This window comes from Hordeum vulgare, chromosome 4H (genome assembly GCF_904849725.1).
Source record: "Hordeum vulgare subsp. vulgare chromosome 4H, MorexV3_pseudomolecules_assembly, whole genome shotgun sequence".
NCBI lineage: Eukaryota > Viridiplantae > Streptophyta > Magnoliopsida > Poales > Poaceae > Hordeum > Hordeum vulgare.
The window spans coordinates 543,220,311-543,236,367 of NC_058521.1; the positions used below are offsets into that span (position 1 = coordinate 543,220,311).

The window sequence follows — 16,057 nt, forward strand, 5'->3', positions numbered from 1 at the left end:
ATTCAACAAGGAAAACAATAAAAGCTCGAAGTTCTTCAGACCCCTGCCGACGCAAGCAGTCGACAGCGGCCTCGGGGACTACACCCAGTGGGTTCACTAAGAGTGACCCCACTGCCATGAAGCTCAAACAGGTCCGCCCTATTGAGTTAAATAACAAAAACAAGCCTATGAGGCTACTACTACCCGACATGAGTAAAATTACTCTCGGGGACTACTTCCAGTAGGTGCACTCGGAGTGCCCCCACCGGTAACATTCGAACAGATTAGTTTTGATCTGATCAAGTTAAAGAAAATGTATATAAAGACAACTGCCGGTGCAAGCACTCGACAGAAGTCTCGGGGACTACACCCACTGGGTTCACTAAGAGTGAACCCACTGCAAAATAATCATACTGCATCCGAGTATATTGCTTAAACACCCACTGGGTTACAAGAGGAAAGTAAATACTTACTAGCCCACTTACTCGGATATCTTCCCGGAGTTCCAAGCTTCGCTTGTACACAGACGCGATGGAGTCGTACGCTCTCTTGGCATCACCCGCCATCAACTCCGCCTGCACCATGCCCCCCTTGGTAGCCCCCACCTGATCTTCCGGGAGGCGTTGGGCGTCGTACTGGACGGTCGACGGACCTGGCACCACAAGAGACTCCTTGGGCATCCCAAGTCCTGCTCCAGTCGGCTCAGCAGCGATGAGCGTCATTTCAGTCGACGACATCGTCTCGGCTGGCGGCTCATCCATGGCGGGAGTAGTACAGATGGAACAGCCTCAAGGACAGGCACCACAGCTTGCTCGGACCTCTTCTGGTCGTCCTCCTCCACGTGAATCACCTCTGAAGGAAGCCCGACTGAACGACGTGAGACCACAGAAAAAAGGCAAGATCAAAGACAGAATTCGTGAAACAATAATTTGGGCTCTCGGAGTCATCACGACGTACCTTGCTGGGATGTGGCAACGTTGTCCGTATCCATGGGATCGTCTTCCTGGCATGGCGGAGAAGTGGCGGAGGTAGCAGCTCTGTCGAGTAAAATCCACTCGACCAATAAACATGAGTTCAATCAAATACTGAAAGAAGATAAGAGAACAAGACACTTACGCTGAAGCAACGGGAACGACGATCCTCATCTGCAGCAAAGCCTTCCGAGGTTTGGACCACTCGGTTTGGCCACCTTGGAAGGTTGGCTCGCAGGCTCAGCAGCAGCGTCCGTGGTCCTCTTTGTGCTCCGAGCACTCGGAGCCACAGGAGTAGCTGGTAAGGCGCTCGAAACCACGGGAGGAGCTGACGGGGCACTCGGGGCCGCTCGAGGAGCCGACGGAGTCACGGGAGCTGACGGGGCACTCGGGGCCGCTGGAGGAGCCGACGAAGTCATGGGTTCGTGACGGCGCTTAGTTCGAGGCTCTGGTGGTGGGGGTGGCGAGCTCTGCTCCTCACCTTCCCACTCCTCTTCATCAGACTCCTCCTCCGTCTCCCCGCTGTCTGAGACATACTCGACGCTCTCGATGCTGCCTTCCTGGCTGCCTTCCTCTTCCTCAGCCGGATTCCCGTTCGAGACAGGGGAATACTAGTTTGTCCACGCCTGCACAAGATACAGTCGACAACATCAGATGTTAGACAGTGATGCAAGAAAAGTGGCAAATCTAAGGGAATTGTAAGCACTCGGCAAGGCATTCTCACCTCATTCGGAGGAGGGTTGTCCGCGCGGAAGGGCTTCACTCGCCGGGCTCCTCTGGGGTTATCGCAGGCGCCTGTGATGGCGCGGACCCACGTCGTCACAACCTCCCCGGTCACGCACTCGGGGTGAGTCCGAGTAGAGTCCTCAGGCCCCGTGTAGTGCCACATGGCGTGGTGTCGAGCTTGCAAAGGCTGGATACGCCGACCCAGAAAAACCTCCAGCAAATCTATGCCGGTGACTCCCTTGCGGACGACATCTACCAGCGCGTCGACCAGAGGCTGAATTTGGATCTTTTCCATCTTCGTGAGCGCAAGCTGCCTAGGCGGAGCCGGTCGGTCTAAGCTAAAAGGGTGCAGTCCCGTTGCAGCATTCGGACAAGCGACGTCCTGGCAGTAGAACCAAGTCGACTGCCAGTTCCTAACGGATTCAGACAAATAAAGAGCGGGATAGCTACTTTTGCTTTTCTTTTGGAAGCCTAAGCCTCCGCAGAGCTGGAGGAGATGAGTTTTGTCGTCCGACTGGCTAAGTCTTTTGATGGTTTGGGATCTAGCGGAGAAGATATGCTTAAAGAGCCCCCAATGAGGAGGGCAACCGATAAAACACTTGCAAAGCATGACGAAGGCAGAGAGATGAGCTATTGTGTTGGGAGGAAAATGGTGGAGCTGCGCCCCGAAGTGGTTCATTATACCTCTGAAGAAGGGATGAGGAGGCAGAGAGAAGCCTCGGTACACGTGACTGAGCAGCAGAACGCGCTCATCCTCCCGAGGCGCCGGCTCCGTCTCGCCCTCCGCTGGCAGTCTCCACGACTTGTTCTCGATCAGGCCTTGCTCCACCAGCTCCAGCATGTCTGCCGCCGTCACCGTGGAGGGGAGGAAATCCCCCTGGATCCAACCCGCCGGCAGTGCTCCCTACCGCCGCTGAGCAGGAGCCGCCACCTTCTTCTTCTTCCGCGCCTCAAGCTTGCTCGTTTTCCCCTTTGTCATGGTGGAGGTTGTAGATCCGCGGGGGAGGAGGAGAAGGAAGGAGCTTGGGATGCGCAGGAAGTCACGGGAGGAGCGGGGCGAGTGCGAGTTATCAGGCGAGTGCAACGACAAACCCTCGCTGGGGAGGTTTAAATAAGGTCCCGACTAGGTCACTAGCAGGTGGCCCCGAAATCTTATCCCCCGACCGGTTGCTGCGATATTAGTGGAGGAGATGAAGGCGCAGAAATCGAGGCGGCAGATACTACTCGATGATGATGTCGTCATCCCCGCTGAGCGCGCGGCAACCGAAATTTGAGGATCCCAGAAAATCCGCCGCTGTCAGTTGACCGGTCACGTCAAAAGATTCCACGGAAACACTCGGTTTCTGACGGTTCGTTTCACAGATATATCCACTCGGATCACTGGTCAAGAGGATAAAATGGATCGAGGCAAACAACGCCAAAGTCGCATCCATACCAGTCGGGTCCGTACTCCAAGCGTCGCTTCGTCGTTCCAACCCCGATCCATTCGGGGACTAATGATGGGGTTATAGTCCTAGGGTAGGGTCACAGGCCTGCCCTATAGGTCCTACCCAAAGACTACCCTTCATAAGGGACAAGGCCCTTAGTCAGTTCCGACTGAATTAAGGACTTCCCTTCATCCAGTCGGTGACGATTTCTCCATCATCCAGTCGGTGACGATTCCTCCATCATCTAGTCGGAAATAAGCATTCAGAGTGTATCAAACGTACCGACTGGATTCCACTCTGTACATCGTAACCCCCCTGGAGGGCAACGGTCATACGCTTTCATGTACCTTTATTAGCATTTTAGGCATGCGTTACCTGTAACGTAGACATTTAATCACCACTACTCTACCCCTGCGCACCGAACAGTTGTAAAGGGCAGCGCACTCTATATAAGTCACCCTTCCCCACTGGTGCAGGGGTTAGCAATTCACTGTAATCCATATTCCACTCGACATCAAGCTCCCAAGAGCCCTGAGACGTAGGGCTTTTACCTCCCCCGTAGAGGGGCCTGAACTCATACAACCTCGCCGTAGCTAAGGCTCTGCCCATCCTTTCGTACCCTACACATCTACTGTCAGACTTATACCCACGACACGGATTTTCCTTTGATGATTGCCTCAGCAACCTTGATCGAGTCTTACAGAGATGCGAAGACACCAACCTCGTCTTGAATTGGGAGAAGTGCCACTTTATGGTTAATGAAGGTATCGTCTTAGGACACAAAATTTCTGAAAGAGGCATTGAAGTTGATAAGGCTAAGGTTGATGCAATTGAGAAAATGCCTTGCCCCACAAATATCAGAGGTATACGAAGTTTCCTAGGTCATGCTGGTTTCTATAGAAGGTTCATTAAAGACTTCTCTAAGATTTCTAGGCCTCTTATCAACCTCTTGCAGAAGGATGTTCCTTTTGTTTTTGATGAGGATTGTGAGGAAGCTTTCTAAATAATTAAAAGGCTTTCATAACCGCACCTATTGTTCAACCACCTGACTCGAACTTGCCCTTTGAAATCATGTGTGACGCTAGTGATTATGCTGTTGGTGCTGTTCTAGGACAAAGAGTTGACAAGAAGTTAAATGTCATTCACTATGCTAGTAAAACTCTAGACAGTGCCGAAAGAAACTATGCCACTACGGAGAAGGAATTTTTAGCAGTCGTGTTTGCATGTGAAAAGTTCAGATCTTATATAGTTGAAACCAAAGTCACTATTCACTCTGATCATGCTGCTATTAAGTACCTTATGGAGAAGAAGGAAACTAGGCCTAGACTAGTCAGATGGGTTCTCCTGCTACAGGAATTTGATTTGCACGTCGTTGACCGAAAGGGTGCTGATAACCCCGTAGCAGATAACTTGTCTAGGCTAGAGAATGTCCTTGATGACCCACTACCTATTGATGACAGCTTTCCTGATGAGCAATTAAATGTCATCCGCACTTCACATAGTGCACCGTGGTATGCCGATTATGCAAATTATATCGTAGCCAAATACATACCACCCAGTTTCAGGTATCAGCAAAAGAAGAAATTCTTCTTTGATTTGAGACACTACTTTTGGGATGATCCTCACCTTTCTAAGGAAAGAGTAGATGGTGTTATTAGACGTTGTGTGCCTGAACATGAACAGGGACAGATCTTGCAGAAGTGTCATTCCGAAGCCTACGGAGGAGACCACGCTGGAGATAGAACTGCCCATAAGGTATTGCAATCAGGTTTCTATTGGCCCACTCTCTTCAAGGATGCCCGTAAGTTTTTCTTGTCTTGCAACAAATGCAAAAGAATAAGGAACATCAGTAAGCGTCAGGAAATGCCTATGAACTATTCACTTGTCATTGAACCATTTGATATCTGGGGCTTTGATTATGTGGGACCTTCCCGAGTTCCAATGGGTACACTCACATCTTAGTTGCTGTGGACTACATCACTAAGTGGGTAGAGGCTATCCCCACTAAAAATGTTGATCACCACACCTCTATTAAGATGCTTAAAGAAGTCATTTTCCTAATATTTGGAGTCCCTAGATATCTAATGACTGATGGCGGTTCACACTTCATTCATGGTGTTTTCCGAAAGATGCTCGCTAAGTATGATGTCAACCATAGAGTTGCATCTCCTTATCATCCTCAGTCTAGTGGTCAAGTGGAGTTGAGTAATAGGGAGATCAAATTGATCTTACAAAAGACCGTAAATAGATCTCGAAAGAATTGGTCTAGTAAACTTGATGATGCACTATGGGATTATAGGACTGCTTATAAGAATCCCATGGGCATGTCACTATATAAAATGGTTTACAGTAAGGCCTGTCATTTACCTCTTGAGCTGGAACACAAAGCTTATTGGGCAATCAAAGAGCTCAACTTCGATTTCAAACTTGCCGGTGAGAAGCGGTTGTTTGATATCAGCTCGTTAGATGAATGGAGGGCCCAGGTATATGAGAATGCCAAGTTGTTCAAGGAAAAGGTTAAGAGATGGCACGACAAACGAATACAGAAATGAGAGTTCAATGTAGGTGATTATGTCTTGCTATACAATTCTCGTTTGAGATTCTTTGCAGGCAAGCTTCTCTCTAAATGGGAAGGTCCTTATGTTATCGAGGAAGTATATCGTTCCGGTGCCATGAAAATCAATAACACGGAAGGAAATTTTCCTAGAGTGGTAAATGGGCAAAGAATCAAGTATTACATCTGTGGTACTCCCATAAATGTTGAGACCAATATCATCAATGTCATAACTCCAGATGAGTACATAAGGGATGTTTATCAGCTTGTTTCACACCGTGAAAACGAAGAGGTATCTGTTTCTATAAGAAATTGGGCTCGGATGCTTTTCCAATAGGAAATGTCCTCTGTTTTGGAATTTTTGGAAATTTAGAAAAATAAAAAACTGTCCGGAGAGCGCACGAGGCGGCCACAAGCCCTGCCACCGCCCCTACCCCCTGGTGGCGGAGGGCAAGCTTGTGGGCACCTCGTGTGCCTCCCGGACTCCGTTTTCTTGCGGAGCACTCCTTCTGGTCCAAAAAAAATCAATATATATTCGCCCGAAGGTTTTTATCTCCGTATCGCGCAGTTTTCCTCTGTTTTCGTTTCGAGCTTGTTGTTTGCCGCAGATTTAGAGCAAAGATGTCTCAGGAATCTGTTGGGGAGAATGATCTTCACCAAGTTCATGAAGAAGTAGATGGTGATCTGAAAAGAGTAGAAGTCACGGAAGCCAGGGACCAAGCTAAGGAGAAAACCCAAGCTAGGGAGGAAGTTCAACCTACGTTCAACATTGAAGACGTTGAAGGAGTAGATTTTCTCCAGCCCTTCCTCCACGTGATGTCTCCATCCTTGATTCAACTCTTGAGGTTTTGCAAAACAACCCGTTCTCGCAATATTTCCCTTTCTCGTGAAGTTGTTTTGCTGGAAAACCATGTCACAAATCTCAAAGGTATAAATCAAAGATTGATAGCTCTCTTGGAATCGAAGGCGACAACTCCACCACCATCACCACCGAAGGATTGGCATGGGCAATCCCCTTGGCTTCTGCCAAGCCTGGGGGAGTTGCCCTGGTATCGTATCACCTTTATATCTTTTGCTTTTACCTTTGTTTTAGTTCTTTCCTTTTCAGTTTTTATTTCTTCTCTTAGAGGAATAAGTCTTTAGTATTTAGTTTGAGTCTTTTGCTTTTGTCTCTCCCCCGATGTATTCGAGCTCGTGAGCTATATAATAAAGAGTATCATAGTCAAGGGCTTTGCTTTGTGCCATGATCAATAGTATGAAAAGAACGATAGCATGAAAGATCATGAGACGATCTTATGGAAAGTGATAGCTTCACATATGACAGTATGATGATTGAAACTTGTTGAGAATAAATCAACATAGACCTCAGTCATTGTTCCAATTAATAAGAAGTAATAAGGAAAGAGAGGTTCACATATAAATATATCATCTTAGACACTTTTTACAATTGTGAGCACTCACCAAACTATTGCATGCTTAGGAGTAGATGTTGGACAAGGAAGACAACATAATGAATTGTGTTTGCTTGGTTCCAAACAATGTTATATGATTAGAGATCCCTTAGCATGTGAGGATTGCTTCCACCTCATATTAGCAAAAACTCCCGCACCAAGTACAGATACTACTTGTGCATCCATAAACCTCCAACCCAGTTTTGCCATGAGAGTCCACCATACCTACCTATGGATTGAATAAGATCCTTCAAGTAAGTTGTCATCGGTGCAAGCAATAAAAATTGCTCTCTAATATGTATGGTTTATTAGTATGTGGAAAATAAGCTTTGTACGAACCTGTGATGAGGAAGACATAAAAGCGACAGACTGCATAATAAAGTTCTTTATCACATGAGGCAATATAAAGTGACGTTCCTCCGCACTAAGAGGACACACATTCAAACCTCAAAAGCGCATGACAACCTCTGCTTCCCTCTGTGAAGGGCCTATCTTGTACCTTTACTTTTTACCCTTGTAAGAGTCATGGTGATCTTCACCAATTCCTTATTTTTTTGCCTTTGTCTTGGCTACCGTCACATGTTTTGGAAAGATCTATATTCATATATCAACTTGCAGTTGAGTACTTATGTTTTATTGCTGTTGACTTTACCCTTGAGGTAAATCGTTGCGAGGCAAAACTATAAGCCCCTATCTTCCTTTGTGTCCAGCTGAAACTTTGACACCATGAGTACCACGTGAGTTGTAACAACTATGGAAAACAAAAGAGATGATTGAGTATGTGGATTTGCCTTACAAGCTCTTACTTGACTCTTTGTGATGTTGTGATAAATTGCAATTGCTTCAATCACTTTGGACTGTTGTTGGTTACTTCTCGGTAAGGTTTTTGCTTCATGCTCTGCTTTGTGAAGGAATTGTTACTTTCCCATAAGAATCTTTATGATGTATTGTTGTTCTATGTGTGATCATGATGCCCTCATGTCCGTATTATGTTTTATCGACACCTTCGTCCCTCAACATGTGGACATGCTTATGGAACTTGGTTTTCGCTTGAGGACATGCGAGGTCTAAGCTTGGGTGAGTTGATACCTCCATTTTGCATCATGCTTTCATGTTGATATTTATTGCTTTATGGGCTGTTATATTACTTTGTGGTACCATATTTATGTCTTTTCTTTCTTATTTTGCAAGGTTTATTTGAAGAGGGAGAATTCAAGCAGCTGGAATTCTGGACTGGAAAAGGAGCAAATCTTAGTCCACTATTCTGCACATCTCCAAATGCCCTGAAAAGTTACGTGGATTTTTTTGGGATTATATAAAAAATACTGGGCGAAAGAAGTAGCAGAGGGGGGCTGCCATGGCACCACAAGCCGTGCCACCGCCACCTCCCTGGTGGCGGAGTGGGGGCTTGTGGGCTCCCTGACGGCCCGCTAGCCCCCCTGTTTTGCTATATGAAGGGTTTTGGTCCAGAAAAAATCATTCGGGAGCTTTTTCGTGGTTTCACCGCCGCCACGAGGCGGAACTTGAGCATATCCAATCTAGAGCTCCGGCAGGACGATCCTGCTGGGGAAACTTCCCTCCCGGAGGGGGAAATCGTCGCCATCGTCATCACCAACACTCCTCTCATCAGAGGGGAGGCATCTTCATCAACATCTTCATCAGCACCATCTCCTCTCCAATCCCTAGTTCATCTCTTGTAACCTATCTTCGTCTCGCAACTCGGATTGGTACTTGTAAGGTTGCTAGTAGTGTTGATTACTCTTTGTAGTTGATGCTAGTTGGATTACTTGGTGGAAGAGTTTATGTTCAGATCCTTGATGCTATTCATTACACCTCTGATCATGATTATGATTACGTTTTTTGAGTAGTTACTTTTGTTCCTGAGGACATGGGATAAGTCATCCTGATAATAGTCATGTGAATTTGATATTCGTTCGGTATTTTGATATGTTGTATGTTGTTTTTCCTCCAGTGGTGTTATGTGAATGTCGACTACATAACACTTCACCATATTTGGGCTTAGAGGAAGGCATTGGGGAGTAGTAAGTAGATGATTGGTTGCTGGAGTGACAGAAGCTTAAACCCCAGTCTATGCGTTGCTTCGTAAGGGGCTGATTTGGATCCACTAGTTTAATGCTATGGTTAGACTTTGTCTTAATTCTTATTTTGTAGTTGTGGATGCTTGCGAGAGAGGTTAATCATAAGTGGGATGCTTGTCCAAGTATGGGCAGTACCCAAGCGCCGGTCCACCCACATACGAAACTATCAAAGTAACGAACGCGAATCATATGAACATGATGAAACTAGCATGACAGAAATTCCCGTGTGTCCTCGGGAGCGTTTTTCCTCCTATAAGACTTTGTTCAGGCTTGTCCCTTGATACAAAAGGGATTGGGCCACTTGCTACACCGTTGCTACTACTTGTTACTTGTTACTTTTTGCTTGCTACGTTTCACCTGCTACACAGTCACTTGTTACCGCTACTTTCAGTGCTTGCAGTTATTACCTTGCTGAAATCCGTTTATCAGAGCCTTCTGCTCCTCGTTGGGTTCGACACTCTTATTTTATCGAAAGGACTACGATTGATCCCCTATACTTGTGGGTCATAAACAACCAGCCATCTTCAGCACGCTACTCTAGCAGAAGCTTCGAGCATAAAGAATTCAGTCTTCTTCAACATGCCATCGTGCCTACAACAAACTTGTCAGGAGCATGAACTAGTCTGGACAAACATTCGCTTCAGAACCCAGTGGTGATGGAAGGATCTATCCTACATTTGCATATGTTTAACGGATCAATTCATGCGAGCCACTCGTACCCGGGAATGACCGCGTTCAGAGAAATGTCAGCCCTATGTTTAAAAGAAGAATATGAGCACAACAACCCCTACGGGACACACAAGAGTAAGTTGTGAGAAAAAGCTAACGCTCAGGGAAAACAATCAAGGAATGGTGTTGGCGTAACATGAAAAGTACATCAAAGGAGTCCTCAAGACCAAAGAAGTCGTGGGCAAATGACCTCCGTGACGGTCAACAAGATACCGTTTCGCATACAAAGAAGCATTACCAACCCTTGTGAGACTCCTGCATATGCGGCCACAAACGAGCTCGCCGCACACCTCATAAATATGGACCCTCAACCCAGATAAGAAGCTATGCCCTAAAAGATACACCAAGTGATAGGCATACTATGCACATCTCAGTGAACACAACAAGGACTGCAGAGGCTATATATATGACAGAGCCATCCCCACGAACAGCAAAGTCTGAACGAGACATTAAGATCAAATGGTTCAAAGCACATCAAGAACAACAGCTCGTAGACAACATGACATCATAATAGATTACTGTCTATGATTATTTTGTGATCATGTCTGACGTTTCAGTCAAGGATATAGCAGCAATAGCTCAGTCATGTTGATTCCTTGAGTCATGAATCACCTAAGGACAAGGTCAAAATGCTTGAGGCAGCGAGAAGCAACAATACGAAACGCACAGCCAAACTGAACATTTTGACATGGCAAAAAGGAAGCCACTCCCATTCACTCGAGGACATGCGAGTACGTGAGCCTGGTACCAGGAAAGGATGAATTACCCGTGACATCTAGGATCCGAAGCATTACAATAAAGTCCGAAGCAGATACTTCCAGGCCCTGAACCACGATGTTGGTTGGCAGTACCCGCTACCCTACCCCGCAAGACCACTATAAGAATAAAGGGTATACCCGACAAGAAAGAGAAGGATTCAAGAAAGCCATGTGCAAATACAACACTTGGTCCCTCCGAAGAGGCAGTTATAAAGTCAGAGAATCAATGAAGGCAGGACAACTGATGGATCCAAGTCGCACACAGGTAAGTCCCCTCTTCCCCGGGAGGTAAGCCTGGAAATCTCGAGGACGAGATTTTCTTAAGGGGGGTAGGTTTGTAACACCCTAGTTTTCGCTCCCTAATTTTTTTCATTTGCGGGATTTGACCCCCGTCTTTTTCTCGAGTTATCAGATTTCTTTCACCCTGGGAATGTGAAGATGGTCATCTAGCCTTGCCTTCCCTAAATTCTACCCATTTGAGCCGTTCCACCCGAGACCTTTTCTCAGGGTTTTGCCGTCAAAACCCTACCTTCCGAATTGCTGGAAGGGAAACCCAGATCTCTCCTGTTTCAAAGGAACCCCAATTTCTTTTGTCCTGTTGCCTCCCAAACCTTTTCCCAATGATCATCCTTCATCTTTGAACCCTGGATATGCAAAAATATTTCCAAGTCATTTGCAATATTTTTGATTTAGAATTAATTCCTTTTTCTGCCAGTTAAAGGAATTAAATCCAGGAAAATAGCTATCCATCTCCAAAGCTCATGAAAAGTTGTAGATATATTCATTGTAATCATATTGAGTTCCCTTAAAATATTGGCCATCATAGAATAAGGGAAAATTGCATTTTCCTACTTAATGCCAATATAGCATTTTGGGCACTTTCTAAAGGAACTACCATTTTCGTAGCCAGGAAAAATCCCAAATAATTTGTGAAGCTTCTCCTAACCATATCTTCATCATTTACATCAAAATACCAAGTTCCCTAGTTCAAATTTTGAGCACAACATCAAATTGCAAATTCTGTCCAGTTGGGAAATTTGCAAAGGAAGTGCTCTATTCCTTGATCTCCTTGAGCTGAAACTTTTCATGATGGTTTACATTGTTAAATAACTAGTGAATACCAAAAATCAGCTCAATACCTCTCATCATCTTTTCCCAGCAATTTTCCTAATTTTCTGCCCATTTGGAAGCTCTGTGAAGGAAGTACCCTCTAGGAATTTCCAATTGAGCTGAAACTTCTCCAGTATCTTCATTTGATCAAGTCATCATCTTTACCCAAGTTTGAGCCAAATGCATTTAGCCATTTGAGCCCAACTTCAAATTCTAGTTTTTGGACCATTTTGTGGTTTGTTAAGGAAGTGTATGCAAATAGGGTCGAGAAGACTTCAAATTTTGCAAGCTTATAGTTCTTCCTATCCTATTTCATTTTGACAAAGATCCAACTCCAATTATCCACTCATTTCCCCAGAAACAACCAGAAACACCTTCATATCAGGATCTGTTTTGGCAAGTTCCTTCTTCCCCACAGCCTCCCAGCTCATTCCAACTTCCATTCTTATCTCCTTGAGCAGTGAGGGTGTTGTTGGACATGATTGGACACGCAGGAGGTGTCAAATCGGGTTGTGCGCGTGGTGATCACCGGCAGAGCGTGCCATATGCAAGCTCTGTGCATTTGGGCCCCGACCCCATCCACTCCCTCTGCCTCTCGCGTCCCCTCCATGTCGAGTAGCTAGCCCGTGATCGTGCGGTCCTTCCCCCCTTTGTTCCTCGCCATGGACACCTCTGCCGACCACTCGAGCAATGTCGATCCTTCGGGAGCTTCGGACGCTAGCGAGAGACGCCCACAAGCTTCCCCTAAGGCTATTTAAGGAGCAAGTCGAGCCCCCCTCCTCGTTAGCAAGCCCAGAGCTCCCCAAGCCCCTCCCAGTCGAGCTCGAGGAGCTCTGTCCCCGCCATGGCCGCCATTGTCGCATTCGGCTCCGGCTCAAGTTAGAGCACCTCGGCCCCTTCCTCCTTGCTTGGCCCCTGCCTGAGACCCCTCTGGATCTTGCGAGATTGCCGACCCCGCTAGGGAAGGCCCTGCCGGCGCCGGCCACTGCAACTCCTCGCTCGTCGCGCACCAGCCCGTGGCGGTGGTGCTATGGTCCATCTCCGGTGACCCCGCGGCCACCCTCGAGCGCGGCGAGGTGCGGTGGCTCTCCTGCGCCCGTCGGTCGGCCTCCTGGAGTAGCGTAGCGACGACGAGGACCGGCCCCAGATCTTCCCCGTGGCCCTGTCGAGAGGTTGAAGAAGAAGCAGGAGAGAGAGAGAGGAGCTGGGGAGGGGCTCGCATGTAAGAGAGAGAGAGAGAGAGGAGTGGATAAAGTGGGGCCCGTGTGTCGTCTGAGGAGAGAGAGGGGACTCGACAGGTGGGCCCCGACCCCACCTGTCGGTGAGAGAAGACCTGGTCCATCTGTTAAGTGGAAGAGTATTCTGGTAAATACGCTTTCATGTAAGCAGAAGCGCATTTCCAGCAATAGTTTTCTAATTTTCAGCCCAGGGGCCTGTTGGAGAGGATATTTTTAGAGATTGGTCCCTGATTTTCTTTCTTCCGTATCTTTTTACCCGTGACTCCGATCGAGGTGAAACCAACGCTCACGCCTTCGTCTCGTCGAGCCCGTCATGTTAGTATAATTTTCACAAGGTGGTTACACTGTGAAAATGACCTTTCTGTCCTTGTTTCCAATCAGCACCCTTCGAGAGAGAGAGGTATCCGAAGATCCTTTCTGCGGGCTCTCCGCACCTCTTCCGGGAGTATTCTTCGACCCCAGGCAAGCCGACCAGCTGACATATGCCCTAAAGCTTGCTCTGTGTTGTTCCTGTATGTTCAATTAATATGCTTACGATTGTATGTATAGTAACGTGTGGTACGTGACTCTGACGAACCCTTGCTCGCATTTTCTTCAATGACGGCACCACGCCCGAGTCTGAGCTGCTTTCGGCCGTCCGGGGTGGATGCCGACTTTATAACTCTTTCGTCGACAGCTAGCTCATGTTCTGAGCTGCTTTTCAGCCGTCACAGGCAGCTGTTGAATTTCTTTCCGTGGCAGTGACCATATGCTCTGAGCTGGTCTTCAGCCGTCTTAGGGAACTGCTGTATTATTTTTATCAATACCGCCTCATGCTGTGTGCTGCTTTCCAGCCGTCTTGAGCCGGGGTTGAGTTATTCCGGTAACGTCCTAGATCTGTGTTGTAAAGACCGTTCTGGTGGCTACCGATTTATTTGCCCGTTTTATGCGAGGGTTCCGAGGGTCTAATTTACAGTTAGATCTTGTAAAGCAATAACCTATCATTTACATACTGTCTTATTAATGACTCATAATAAAGAGATAGGTTGAGGTGTTTCTACCGTTGTTATTTCATGCAGAATCATCATTATGTTAAATCATTGCTGACAACAACCATGCTTGATAAATATGTTGTTTAAACCAAACCTAATGGGTTGATCTCGAGTCACCTGTCCGGGCTTATCCGTGCAACCACATTTGCCGATATGGGACGGCCGTGACTTGGGCTGATCGTGTGACCTTTCACCGGTACTCCCAAAGAGGGAGGATTATGCACGCGTGCTACCCTGATCAGGTGGGCGGTGATAATCCTGTGAGCCCAGTTGAGTTGAGTTGGGCCCGTCCCTAGGTGGGACAGTTCAGTTTGGCCACGACGGTGGCAGGTGTCATGAGGACACATGGCCACCCAGGGCAAGACTCTGGGGAGAGTGGTTGTCGGGGGTACGGTGAAAGAGTCACGGGTCACGCAAGTTTCATTGGTATAATGCTGGTCCACCCGAATGGGATCACGAGGTCAGTGCTCCATAGTGTGGGTAAAGTGTGCAACCTGTGCAGAGTGTTAAATCTATTCGAATAGCCGAGTCCATGGTATTGGATAGCTCGACCAGACCTCAGTAGGTGATCAACCGTAAGAGTGATGATAATCATGGAAGAACTCGTCTCGTGCAGACATCAGAAGATGTCCGGTATATGACATGTTAGCCATGAGATGGCTATGAGATGAGTGGTCGATGACCACATGAGTTGTATTGGATCAGATTCAGACTGGATCATGAGAATAGTCGGAGTACAAATCATTTACCTAATATGCTTTACCTTATCACATTTACTTTAGAAGTTATCTAGCTAGATAACCGTGTTATACCTTGATAATTAACCTTGATAGATAGGTATGCTATGTCATGATGATTAATACTTCTCTAATAACAAATGCATGCTTGAATGCCATAGATTTCTTTGCTCAGTGTATATGTTAGTTTTGGTTTGCTTGCGAGTACATTAAAAAGTACTCAGCGACTTTTAACGTGGCCAGGTTCACATAAGGATCCGTCGTACGCGAGGAGACAGAGTGTTCGCGGGCTAGGAGCGTAACCAAGTCAGATCCCTGTGGATTGGAGGTGCATCAAGACCATGCTGCCCTAGATAGAGCTTTTCCGCTTCCATCACCCTTGTGGCTCATCTTGTAAAACTCTTATATTCATTAATAGAAATGCCTATGTTCTTGATACCTATTGTAAACGTGCATGCCAGAGTGATTTCCTGGGCTGGTATGCGCGGCGACCATCTGGCTACAGTGGTAATCAGGCGGAGCGCCACAGGTATGAATTGCATGGACACACAAAAGTTACATTTAGATTAAAGATAAGGAACAAGGAAAAGTATCGCAACATATCAGCAACATATTTGGATCCACAAACATGTCCTCAACACCAATTGCTAGAAGCACATACCTCAGAGGCAAGGCGATCCTGTTTTTCTATTTAGAAACTGCCAGCCCGACGTACTTACTGCCGACATCGAGCCCGAGTAGCTGAGCCTTCTTCTTGGACCCACCCTCAAGCAATTTCTGGAACAACTGCTGTACTTTCAACAATCTCATTACACACCTCCTGCGCTTAACAACATTGTCGGACAGGAGATCTTTGATAATAGCAATGCTAGGTTCAACTCTAATTTGCTCAGGGGGTGTAGGTGTTCTAATGTAGCCCTTACGTATCACAGTTGGAGCTTTAGCATGATCCTTTATTCTACAGGGAAGGGTGGTTTCTCAATGTAAGCACTACGAACAATAGGATCATTGTAAGAAATGACTTTCTCTTCAACTCGATTGGGTTTAACTACATTTACTTATATGGGAGGATGATATTTAAACCACTTCTCTTTAGAGAGATTAATTTGAGCAGCAAATGATTCACATAATGAAGCTACTATCTGAGAGTCAAGTCCATGTTTAGCGCTAAAATCACAAAAAGTATTTGTTTCAACAAAGGATTTAACGCGATCGAACTTAAGATTCATACCTGACTCCTTACCTTC

At 46.5% G+C, this 16,057-nt stretch overlaps 1 pseudogene; it reads right to left on the reverse strand.

Annotated features, from left to right (window-relative positions):
* The window catches only part of LOC123450720, a 73,740-nt pseudogene extending 58,120 nt beyond the window's left edge, over positions 1-15,620 (reverse strand).
* Positions 15,621-16,057: the final 437 nt, after the last annotated feature.